The following is a 13,054-nucleotide window of genomic DNA, read 5'->3' on the forward strand; positions in this document are numbered from 1 at the left end:
AGAAGTCGGCCAAGACCGCACCCACCATAACCACGCCCACATAACGGTGACAAGACGGGGTGTGGCTGCAGTGCGGCCCACTACCCCCGGATCCCGAGGCAGGCATGGCCACAGGACGCCGTACGGGTCAGCCATCTCCCGTCCGGCTCGGCCCTGTAGCCATGCTGGCCTCGACGTCATCCGCGACAGACGCCAGTATGGCCCGTGGGCGGCGGGCCCCTTTAGCCAAAGAGAGGCATGAAGGCGGCCCGGCCTCCCCCAGTCGACCAGGGGCGTAGCCGGCCCCCAGTAGCCGGCTACCCCCCTCCCTCGAAACATGTGCCACATTAAGGAGACAAGATGAGGTAAGGCTACAGTGAGAGCCCTCGAGGCGGCACACTGTAGCCACGCTTACCTCGACAAAGCCTTCATCATCAGAGGCGAGGCTACAGTAAACAGCCGCCGGCAAGACCCCCAGGCGGTGGGGCCGGCCTGTCGACCAAGAGGCCGGCAGCCGGCGGGACCCACCAGTCGGCGGGCCCCAATGGCCAGCGGAGAAGCCGGCGAGCATAGGCACTGACGACTGGGACCCGCGCCCAGCCGGATTACAATTGTACCCCCGGGGGGTAGGCCTATATAAACCCCCGGGGCACCCATGCAAAGGGTTGGCTTCTTAGAGTTACACACACACCATATAGAGAGGGAAGCGAGAGCTAGACTTGCTCTTCTTCTCCCCTGAACCCAACAGCTCAAGGAGCACTTGTAGCTACTCTTTCTGATCTAGTGAACATGCGGAGACCCCACAGAGCAGGACTAGGGGTGTTATCTCCACGGAGAGCCCCGAACCTAGTAAGATTCGCCGGCGAGCATGTCTTCGCCTCATCCCGTTTCCAGGCACCGGCGACGTCTTACTGGCTCCCACAATGATAAGCCACCCGTTGGCATATGTCGCACCTACCACCCGACAATCTAAATAACAGAAAGTAAAAGGAGGGTACAGAGAGTTGTGCTTTCTAGCTTCATCCATCTCATGCTCATCAAAAGGAATCCACTAACAAGGTTGATCAAGTCTTGTTAACAAACTCTTTCCGAATCGCATGAAACCGGAGAATTTTCGAATAACACTAGGTTACCTCAACGGGGATATGCATGTCCCCAATAATAAGAATATCATATTTCTTCTTGACAGTAGGAAGAGGGAATTCAAAACCTCCAATAGTAATCGTTGGAATTTTTCCAATAAAATTGATACTGTGGACTTGAGGTTGTTTCCTCGGAAAGTGTACCGTATGCTCATTACCATTAACATGAAAAGTGAGATTGCCTTTGTTGCAATCAATAACAGCCCTGCAGTATTAAAAAAGGGTCTTCCAAGGATAATCGACATACTATCGTCCTCGGGAATATCAAGAATAACAAAGTCCGTTAAAATAGTAACGTTTGCAACCACAACAGGCACATCCTCACAAATACCGACAGGTATAGCAGTTGATTTATCGACCATTTGCAAAGATATTTCAGTAGGCATCAACTTATTCAAATCAAGTCTACGATATACAGAGAGAGGCATAACACTAACACCGGCTCCAAGATCACATAAAGCAGTTTTAACATAGTTTCTTTTAATGGAGCATGGTATAGTTGGTACTCCTGGATCTCCTAGTTTCTTAGGTATTCCACCTTTAAAAGTATAATTAGCAAGCATGGTGGAAATTTTAGCTTCCGATATCTTTCTTTTATTTGTAACAATATCTTTCATATACTTAGGATAAGGTTTCATTTTAAGCATATCAGTCAAACGCATAAGCAAAAAGATAGGTCTAATCATTTCAGCAAAGCGCTCAAAATCCTCGTCATCCTTTTTCTTGGATGGTTTAGGAGGAAAAGGCATGGGTTTCTGAACCCATGGTTCTCTTCCTTTACCGTGCTTCCTAGCAATGAAGTCTCTCTTATCATAATGTTGATTCTTTGATTGTGGGTTATCAAGATCAACAACAGGTTCAATCTCTACATCATTGTTATTGCTAGGTTGAGCATCAACATGAACATCATCATTAATATTATCACTAGGTTCATGTTCATTACCAGATTGTGTTTCAGCATCAGAAATAGAAATATCATTGGGATTCTCAGGTGTGTTAGTAACAGGTTCAGTAGAAGCATGCAAAGTCCTATCATTTTTCTTTTTCTTCTTTTTAGAAGGACTAGGTGCATCAACATTAGTTCTCTGAGAATCTTACTCAATTCTCTAAGGGTGGCCCTCAGGATACAAAGGTTCCTGAGTCATTTTACCCCCTCTAATCACAACTCTAACAGCATTATCATTTTTCTTATTATTTAATTCATTGAGCAAATCATTCTGAGCTTTAAGCACCTGTTCTACTTGAGTGGTAACCATAGAAGCATGTTTACTAATAAGTTTAAGTTCACCCTTAACTTTAGACATATAATAACTCAAGTGTTCGATCATATAAGCATTACGTTTCAATTGTCTTCCAACATAAGCATTGAAGTTTTCTTGTTTAACAATAAAATTATCAAACTCATCCAAGCATTGTCTAACAAACTTAGTAGATGGGGTTTCACCCTTATCACATCTATAGAGAGAATTTACCTTTACTACCTGTGTCGGGTTATCAAGACCATGTATTTCTTCAATAGGTGGTAAATTCTTAACATCTTCAGCTTTAATACCCTTTTCTTTCATAGATTTCTTTGCCTCTTGCATATCTTCAAGACTGAGAAATAGAATACCCCTTTTCTTTGGAGTTAGTTTAGGAGTTGGTTCAGAAGTGTCCAATTATTATCATTACTCAACATATTATTCAATAGCAATTCAGCTTGATCAACAGTTCTTTCCCTGAAAACACAACCAGCACAACTATCCAGGTGGTCTCTGGAAGCATCGGTTAGTCCATTATAAAAGATATCTGTCGGATCTCGGGTTCTGGCAAAACCCTTAAGGTCCGAACTCTGGGGTGCGCGCGAAGATCTCTCCCTCACAGATCACGCCCTCACACGCTTCGCGATCTCTAGGCTAGCTCGACAAACTCGCAACTCAAGGGACACAAGATTTATACTGGTTCGGGCCACCGTTGTGGTGTAATAGCCTACTCCAGTGTGGTGGTGGTGGATTGCCTCTCGGGCTGAGGATGAACAGTACAAGGGGAAGAACAGCCTCCTGAGGAGAGGTGTTCTTGTGCTTGGTGAACTTGAGGGTGTGTGAGAATTTCTCCAGCTTCGTTTTCTCCTACTGTGGTGGCTAGTCCTATTTATAGAGGCCCCGGTCCTCTTCCCAAATATTGAGCGGGAAGGGATCCCACAACGGCCAATTTGAAAGGGGACAGCTAGTACAACTTATCCTGACAAAAGCAGTCTTCGCCTGCCAAAGGCTCTGGTGGTGACGCCGCCTTGGGCTGCACGGTGACCTCCGTCCTGCCGTCCTGCTGGTCTTGGTCTCGTTGCACCGATATGGAAACCTTTGCTTGACGCCTCGGTACTCCTCACCTGCGCTTGCCTCCTTAGCACCAAAGAGGAAACAAGGACACTGCACGTGCTGGCGCCTGCCTGGAGCCCACCTGGTCTCGATCGTCATGGCTCACGTCACGAGAACCTCGCGAGGTTTGCCTTGCCTTGATCTCTCTGCTCCTCGCGAGCCAGCATGGTGAGGCCGCTCCCGAGGAGGTCTTGTGTCGTCCGCCTTGCGAGGCTTGGCCCCTCGCGAGGGTCTTGAAAGCTTGTTGGTGAAGATGGGCCGTACGGGCCCGCTCGCAGAGCCACGCCGTGGGCCGCAGGCAGGCAAGTCTGGGGACCCCCGTTCCCAGAACACCGAAAGTAGCCCCTGGCCCAAGGCGCGCTCAGACTTGGCTTTGAGGCGAAGCCAACGGGCAAGTGCGGAGCGCTGCAGGCCCCAATAGCCTGCGGCCTTGGTCGACGCGTGGCGGTTTATTGGACGTGGGCGTCTCCGCTTCCCCATGCTGCCTCGGCAACTGCCCGACTGTCAAAAGGCTGGCGTAGACAGCGCTTGCCTTCACTGCTTCCTTTCGCCTCGCTCAGATCCCCTTTCTTGCGCCCTGCTTCCGAAATCTCCAGACCTGCTTCCATCTTCTACCACATCAGCGACCAATGGCGCCTCGCAAGGCCAAGTGTACCTCGTCGCCGACTTGGTACGAGCGAGCTCTTGACGCGCCCAACGTCTCGGAGAAGAACCTCACCGCCACACGCTTGCTGGCGGCGGGGGAAGCAACGAGAGGGGGAAGACGGAGCTCCGGGTTGCCTCCGACGTGCCAGAGCCCGAGGGGAGCACCTTCTTCCCCTTCTTCACGAGCAGCGTCATTGCAGGGCTATTTCCCCCCTTCTCTGACTTCTTCTATGAGGTCCTCGGCCACTATGGGCTGCAGGCAATGCATATTCATCCCAACTCCATCCTTCTCTTGTCGATCTTCGCCTACTACTGCGAGGCGTACCTCGGCGTGATGCCGTCCGTGGCTCTTCTGCGCCACTTCTTCTTCCTCCGCATCAAAGAGGGTCACACCTCTGGGTGTGCCAACTTCATCACGGCCGGCAAGGCCAACTCGATCTCGAAGACGAGGAAGAAAGCCGACGGCTTCCGGAGCAAGTGGGCCATGATGGATGCTAAATGCGTCCATCCACGCCTGACGCTGCCGACGGAGATGCCCCAGTCTGACAAGGGGTGGTCTTGCGCGAAGCTCACCGATGAGCGGGCAACGTTGGTGCTGGAGCAGATGAAGACCGACCTGAAGCCGGGCAACGCGAAGGCGGGAAAGGTGACAGGGGCCATGCTTCTGAGGGAATTCCCGATGCTGCGCGTAGCCCTGCTTCAGGCTCGCACGTGCCCCTTGTGGGAGCTTGGGGATGAAGAGGACAAGGTTCGCTTGAGCCCGAAAGCCTTGTCCGACGAAGAGCTGGCCGTGGTTCTTCGCCTCTTGGTGGGGGACAACCAGGAGTACCACCGAGCATCTTCACCCCCTTGTTTTCCCGCGAGGACGGGGCGCAGGTCGTGGCTTCCAGGCCGACTTTTGACGGGCGTGGGCTGGTGCCGCCGGCGCCTACCGGGGCCCCTGCGACGCTGAAGCCGGTGGAGCTGTCTTATGATGAGTCCCGCAGGGAGGAAGAAGAGGAGGAGGAAGACTCGGAGGTGACCCCTGAAGGGACGGGGGAGACCTCCCCCTTGAGCAAAGCTGACATCGTCTGCATCCTTCCTGACGACGACGAGTCCGACGCCCTCCAGGAGAGGGGAGAGACGCCGGCAATCCTGAAGAGGGGCCGATCGGCGCTGATCTCCCGGGATGCTACTTCTGTTCTGGTGCCGCCTGGTGCCGCTTCCGGCCCCTCCGCTACCCCTGCTTCTGCTCCTGGAGCCTGCGCGCCCGTACTTCAAGCCTCGAGGCTCTCGGGCTTCAAGCTCACCAAGCGGAGGGTGGACTACGCCGCGGTGGACTAGTAAGTGCTCGTGCTTGGCCATGTTTTTGATTATGCTTCTGATTCCTGATGCTTCTCCGCTGTGTGATTAGGCCGACGACTGTGGCAAAGAAGAGGAATGAGGGGGCGGTGGTGCCGCCAGAGACCACCCCACCTGCTCCGTCAGAGCCTCCCTCCGGGGAGAAGGGTAGCATCGATGCTCGAGTTTCTCCGGCCTGGTCGTCCTCACGAGGTATGGGGGAGAACCCTCGGGAGGAGTTAGCCCCCGTGACCTCGCGGGCTCCGGAGGCACCGGCGTCCGGCTCGGCTGCTGAAGCCTCCAAGGCTCAGGAGCCCCCTGTCCTCCAGGTAGTGGTGACAATACCTTCTCCTCCACCTCCTGCTACACCGCTGATCCCAAGTCCTTCTGCCTCCTCTGACGTCCTGGAGCACGCCTTTCTGGAGATGACCCGGCTGTGAGAAGATCTTCAAGATGCCGACCCCCTCCTGGTGGCCGGGCGTCTGGAGCTAGTTTCTGGCTGGCTCTGTTCCGACGTGTCTGTCCGAGCGGCGCTGAGCCAGGCCGTGGCGACCTCTGAGAAGGAGAAGCAGGCCGCCGCCCAGGCAGCGGCTACTCGCGAGGTGTCGCTGAAGGACGTCGAGGCCGCCAAGAGTCACTGCCAGGTGCTGGAGGCCGAGCTGAAGACCCTGGGCAGCGAACGCGCAGAGGAAGCCCGTGGCCGTCAGGCAGAGGAGGAGAAGATGAAGGCCCGGGAGGACGCCGTCAAGGGTTGCGACGCCGAGCTGGAGCAGTCGGCAAAGGCGTAGGCCATTGAGCGCGGCCGACTAGAGGAGCTGGAACGGAAGGTGATGGTGGGGCAAGCCGAACTTGACGCGAAGGCGAAGGTTCTGGCTGAGGACCGCGCGGCCTTCGCGCTTCTCAAGAAGAGGTCTCGCGAGGCTCTGAAGTCACTCTATGAGAAGGGCTTGGAGAGGCCGCTGACCACCGACGAGGGCGGCCCCGCCAAGCTGCTTCCCTACTTGGTTGACGCGCTCGAGGAGGTCATGATCGGCATCGGTCCCATGGCAGAAGAAGAGGCCCGCGTTCTTTCCTCGGCCGCGCTGACGCGGGTCTTCAGCCACCTCCATCTTCGCGACCCCTCCGCCCGCCTTGACGAGCTGCTGGAGCCTGTGGATGAGGAACATTGTGCGGCCGCTGCCGTGAAGGGCCAGGTGGAGGCTCTGCCGAAGAAGTTCCGCGGCTTCGCTCTCACACCTTCGACCGACGGTGTAGGTGGAAGCGATGTCACCAAGGAAGGAGCACCTCTTGTGGGCGACGATGGTGTCCAGGGATGACCTGCGCTGCTTTCCTATTTTATTCCTGCAACATGCATCATGCCTCGTGGAGGCGTTTAAACTTGTGTTTGGTATTTGGGAGAACAATATGGCTTGTAATATTTGCTTTGTGATTTTGCGATTTTCTTCCTATTTGCCTTACGTTCTGCGTCAGCAGAGCTCGGCCCCGCGCATACCTCAGCCGCTGTTGGGTCGTCCGGAGACCAGGACGAGACCAAGGAGTGAGGGGCTACGTGACCAGTTAGGCTCCTGAGTCGCGATGCTCAGGAGGCCCCCTTAACGCGCAAACAGCTTATAGGAAGGAGATGCGAGGGTGGGTTTAGTGTTCTACGTCGGCAGAGCCCGGCCCCGCGCATGCCTCGACCGCCGTTGGGCCGACCGGAGACCAGGACGGAACCAAGGAGTGAGGGGCTATGTGACCAGTTAGGCTCCTGAGCCGCGATGCTCAGAAGTCCCCCTTGACGTGCAAACACCCTTCATACCTTTGCCCTCGCCGAGGCTCGGCTCGGGAGGGGCGCACGACGACCAGGTCCGGGGATCCTGGTTAGGTGGCGTACGCTTGGGCATGACCCGAGCGCAGCCCCCATGCCCAGCCCCCTCGCGCGACTTTCCCGAGGGGAGGTGTTGTGGTGAGGCCGGACACTGAGCTCAGGGGCTCCCTGAGGTTGATGCGGCCGTGGGGCCGCCCTCAGTTGTGTATCACCAGCGCAGAGCATAGCGCTTCTGCACTTGCACGGGCATAGCCGCTCCTCGGTAGTGTCGACGGCCAGCGCGGAGCATGGTGCTTCCACTGGTATGTGGGAGGGGACTCCCTACCGCGGAGAGCCCCCGGGGCGTGTACAGCCCCGCCCTGACACGTGGCTTGCATGGCAGGGCTAGACGAGGTGTGTCTGGGCACTCGTGAGCCAGCGCGGGACTCACGAGGCCCTACCTCAAGGCGGGTTGCGCCTGGTCTTGGTTCTTGTTCGCTGTGTTGGTCCTGCGAGGTGGTCAGACAACCTGCGCCGAACGAATCTCCTGAGGTTATCATGTGAGAAGGCCAAGCACCAACGGCCCCAGGAGGTGACGTGAACGGGGCCGGCCCGCCCGACAGAGCTCGGCCGTTGGATTTATTGACGGTGCAGGGACGGGCCCGAGCACAGACGCCGTGCCTAACCCTCTCACGCGAAGGGTCCTGAAGAAAGACGACCGGCGCGCGGCTCCCGTGGTGGGTGACAATCGAGCAGGTGATAGTCATAGATAGATTAAGCATGGAAACAAACTGGCTCAAGTAAATGCGGGGAAGATACATGCCACTGGGTCAGGCCCGAGCGGCTTGGGGATGATGCAACCTAAGGGGCGCCCCCAACATGGCAGGCTAAAGACATAAAAAGGGATACATGCCACAGGGACAGGCCCACGCGGCCTGGGAATGATGCAGCCCGAGGGGCGCTCCCAGCTAAATAAACTTGGAAAATGTCACCTGGTTCTGTTGACGAAGGGATGTTGAGGCAGCTGAAGGTACGCGGCGAAGGGGTTGCTCCTCACGAGCCACCGGGGCTCTGAGCCTTGGGAGGCTCTGGGGGTCCAGGCGGTTCCTTGAGGACCGTCTCCATCTCCGTCAGGATGGCGTGGTGCCTGGGCTCCTGAGACGCCAGGACACGCCGCAGGTTGCGCTGATAGGCGGGTGCCACACTCGGCAGGCCGAAAGGCATGCGAACGTAGCTGTGCGGTGGGCCCTCGCAGCGTCCCACGCGCGAAGGCCAGAAGAGCTCCTGACACGCGGCCCGGTTGAGCCCTGGGACGTCGATGCAGACGCGCAGCCCGACATCCTCGTCTGGATGGGGAGCTGCACCCGGTGAGCGGCGGTCGCCGCGCATGGCTCTCGCGTCCTGCAGTTCTTGAGTGGTCTTGGTAATGAACTCCTAAGCGGTGGGTGCTCCTCGCCTTGTGTCCTCCTGAGGGAGACGTGCCACGAAGCACGCCTCCAAGTGGTGCCCGAGCGCCTCCCTTGTGACGTTGGCAAGGTCTGAGGCCCTCCAGAAGAGAGCCCCCGAGCCCTGCCCAAGGAGGGCACCGGGCGCGCCTTCCTATGCGAGGGAGGGAGGCACCCCAGGCGCAGGCGCTGATCCTGACGAGGTACCTTTCGCGACGCCACCCTCCTGAGGTCCTACACGGAGTAGTTGCTTCTTCTTCTTGGGGACAACCTCAGGAGGTTATCAAGCTGCGCTGTTGTCGGGGTCTTCGATTGACGCTGCTTGGAAGACGTGCTCGAGGGAGCACGCCACATCTCTTTCTTTGCAGGGGACTATGATGATCCCGCCACTCCCTGGCATCTTGAGGATGTTGTAGCCGTGGTGCGTCACCGCCATGAACTTGGCCAAGGCTGGATACCCGAGGATGGCATTGTATGGCAGACGGATGTGCGCGACGTCGAAGTCGATGAGCTCGGTGTTGGAAATATGCCCTAGAGGCAATAATAAAATGGTTATTATTATATTTCCTTGTTCATGATAATTGTCTATTATTCATGGTATAATTGTGTTATCCGGCAATCGTAATACATGTGTGAATACATAGACCACAACATGTCCCTAGTGAGCCTCTAGTTGACTAGCTCGTTGATCAACAGATAGTCATGGTTTCCTGACTATGGACATTGGATGTCATTGATAACGGGATCACATCATTAGGAGAATGATGTGATGGACAAGACCCAATCCTAAGCATAGCACAAGATCATGTAGTTCATTTGCTAGAGCTTTTCCAAATGTCAAGTAACATTTCCTTAGACCATGAGATTGTGCAACTCCCGGATACCATAGGAGTGCTTTGGGTGTGCCAAACGTCACAACGTAACTGGGTGGCTATAAAGGTGCACTACGGGTATCTCCGAAAGTGTCTGTTGGGTTGGCACGAATCGAGACTGGGATTTGTCACTCCGTATGGCGGAGAGGTATCTCTGGGCCCACTCGGTAATGCATCATCATAATGAGCTCAATGTGACCAAGTGTTTGGTCACGGGATCATGCATTACGGTACGAGTAAAGTGACTTGCCGGTAACGAGATTGAACAAGGTATTGGGATACCGACGATCGAATCTCGGGCAAGTAACGTACCGATTGACAAAGGGAATTGTATAAGGGATTGATTGAATCCTCGACATCGTGGTTCATCCGATGAGATCATCGTGGAACATGTGGGAGCCAACATGGGTATCCAGATCCCGCTGTTGGTTATTGACCGGAGAGTCGTCTCGGTCATGTCTGCATGTCTCCCGAACCCGTAGGGTCTACACACTTAAAGTTCGGTGACGCTAGAGTTGTAGAGATATTAGTATGTGGTTAACCGAAAGTTGTTCGGAGTCCCGGATGAGATCTCGGACGTCACGAGGAGTTCCGGAATGGTCCGGAGGTAAAGATTTATATATGGGAAGTCCTATTTTGGGCACCGGAAAATGTTCAGGATTTTTCGGTATTGTACCGGGAAGGTTCTAGAAGGTTCCGAAGTGGGGCCCACCTGCATGGGGGGACCCACATGAACGTGGGTAGTGGGGGCAAGGCCCCACACCCCTGGTCAAGGCGCACCAAGATCCCACCTTAGAAGGAATAAGATCATATCCCGAAGGGATAAGATCAAGATCCCTAAAAAAGGGGGATAACAATCGGTCGGGAAGGGAAATGATGGTATTTCTTCCCCCCACCTTTGCCAACGCCCCAATGGACTTGGAGGGCAAGAAACCAGCCCCCTCCACCCCTATATATAGTGGGGAGGCGCATGGGAGCAGCACCCGAAGCCCTGGCGCCTCCCTCCCTCCCGTGACACCTCTTCCTCCCCGCTTGCGCTTGGCGAAGCCCTGCCGGGATCCCGCTACTTCCACCACCACGCCGTCGTGCTGCTGGATCTCCATCAACTTCTCCTCCCCCCTTGCTGGATCAAGAAGGAGGAGACGTCCCCGCTCCGTACGTGTGTTGAACGCGGAGGTGCCGTCCGTTCGGCGCTAGGATCATCGGTGATTTGGATCACGACGAGTACGACTCCATCAACCCCGTTCTCTTGAACGCTTCCGCGCGCGATCTACAAGGGTATGTAGATGCACTCCCCTCTCTCTCGTTGCTAGATGACCCCATAGATTGATCTTGGTGATACGTAGAAAATTTTAAATTTCTGCTACGATCCCCAACAGTGGCATCATGAGCCAGGTTTATGCGTAGTTTCTGTGCACGAGTAGAACACAAACTTGTTGTGGGTGTAGATGTTGTCAATTTTCTTGCCACTACTAGTCTTATCTTGTTTCGGCGGCATCGTGGGATGAAGCGGCCCGGACCGACCTTACACGTACGCTTACGTGAGACAGGTTCCACCGACTGACATGCACTAGTTGCATAAGGTGGCTAGCGGGTGTCTGTCTCTCCCACTTTAGTCGAATCGGATTCGATGAAAAGGGTCCTTATGAAGGGTAAATAGAAGTTGGCATATCACGTTGTGGTTTTACGTAGGTAAGAAACGTTCTTGCTAGAAACCTATAGAAGCCACGTAAAAACATGCAACAACAATTAGAGGACGTCTAACTTGTTTTTGCAGCACATGCCTTGTGATGTGATATGGCCAAAAGGATGTGATGAATGAAATATATGTGATGTATGAGATTGATCATGTTCTTGTAATAGGAATCACGACTTGCATGTCGATGAGTATGACAACTGGCAGGAGCCATAGGAGTTGTCTTTATTTTTCGTATGACCTGCGTGTCATTGAATAACGCCATGTAAATTACTTTACTTTATTGCTAAACACGTTAGCCATAGAAGTAGAAGTAATCGTTGGCGTGACAACTTCATGAAGACACGATGATGGAGATCATGATGATGGAGATCATGGTGTCATGCCGGTGACGAAGATGATCATGGCGCCCCGAAGATGGAGATCAAAGGAGCAATATGATACTGGCCATATCATGTCACTATTTGATTGCATGTGATGTTTATCATGTTTTACATCTTATTTGCTTAGAACGACGGTAGTTTAAATAAGATGATCCCTCGCAATAATTTCAAGAAAGTGTTCCCCCTAACTGTGCACCGTTGCGAAGGTTCGTTGTTTCGAAGCACCACGTGATGATCGGGTGTGATAGATTCTAACATTCGAATACAACGGGTGTAAGCCAGATTTACACACGCCATACACTTAGGTTGACTTGACGAGCCTAGCATGTACAGACATGGCCTCGGAACACGGAAGACCGAAAGGTCGAGCATGAGTCGTATAGAAGATACGATCAACATGAAGATGTTCACCGATGTTGACTGGTCTGTCTCACGTGATGCTCGGACTTGGCTTAGTTGACTCGGATCATGTTTCACTTAGATGACTAGAGGGATGTCTATCTGAGTGGGAGTTCATCGAATAATTTGATTAGATGAACTTAATTATCATGAACTTAGTCTAAAATCTTTACAATATGTCTTGTAGATCAAATGGCCCACGCTAATGTTGCCCTCAACTTCAACGCGTTCCTAGAGAAAACCAAACTGAAAGATGATGGCAGCAACTATACGGACTGGGTCCGGAACCTGAGGATCATCCTCATTGCTGCCAAGAAATATTATGTCCTAGAAGCACCGCTAGGTGACGCACCCATCCCAGAGAACCAAGACGTTATGAATGCTTGGCAGCAGCGTGCTGATGATTACTCCCTCGTTCAGTGCGGCATGCTTTACAGCTTAGAACCGGGGCTCCAAAAGCGTTTTGAGCAACACGGAGCATATGAGATGTTCGAAGAGCTGAAAATGGTTTTCCAAGCTCATGCCCGGGTCGATAGATATGAAGTCTCCGACAAGTTCTTCAGTTGTAAGATGGAGGAAAATAGTTCTGTCAGTGAGCACATACTCAAAATGTCTGGGTTACACAACCGCTTGACTCAACTGGGAGTTAATCTCCTGGATGACGCGGTCATTGACAGAATCCTTCAGTCGCTTCCACCGAGCTACAAGAGCTTTGTGATGAACTTCAATATGCAGGGGATGGAAAAGACCATTCCTGAGGTATATTCAATGCTGAAATCAGCGGAGGTGGAGATCAAAAAGGAACATCAAGTGTTGATGGTGAATAAAACCACTAAGTTCAAGAAAGGCAAGGGTAAGAAGAACTTCAAGAAGGACGGCAAGGGAGTTGCCGCGCCCGGTAAGCCAGTTGCCGGGAAGAAGCCAAAGAATGGACCCAAGCCTGAGACTGAGTGCTTTTATTGCAAGGGAAGTGGTCACTGGAAGCGGAACTGCCCCAAGTACTTAGCGGACAAGAAGGCCGGCAACACCAAAG

This window comes from Triticum aestivum, chromosome 1D (assembly GCF_018294505.1).
Source record: "Triticum aestivum cultivar Chinese Spring chromosome 1D, IWGSC CS RefSeq v2.1, whole genome shotgun sequence".
NCBI lineage: Eukaryota > Viridiplantae > Streptophyta > Magnoliopsida > Poales > Poaceae > Triticum > Triticum aestivum.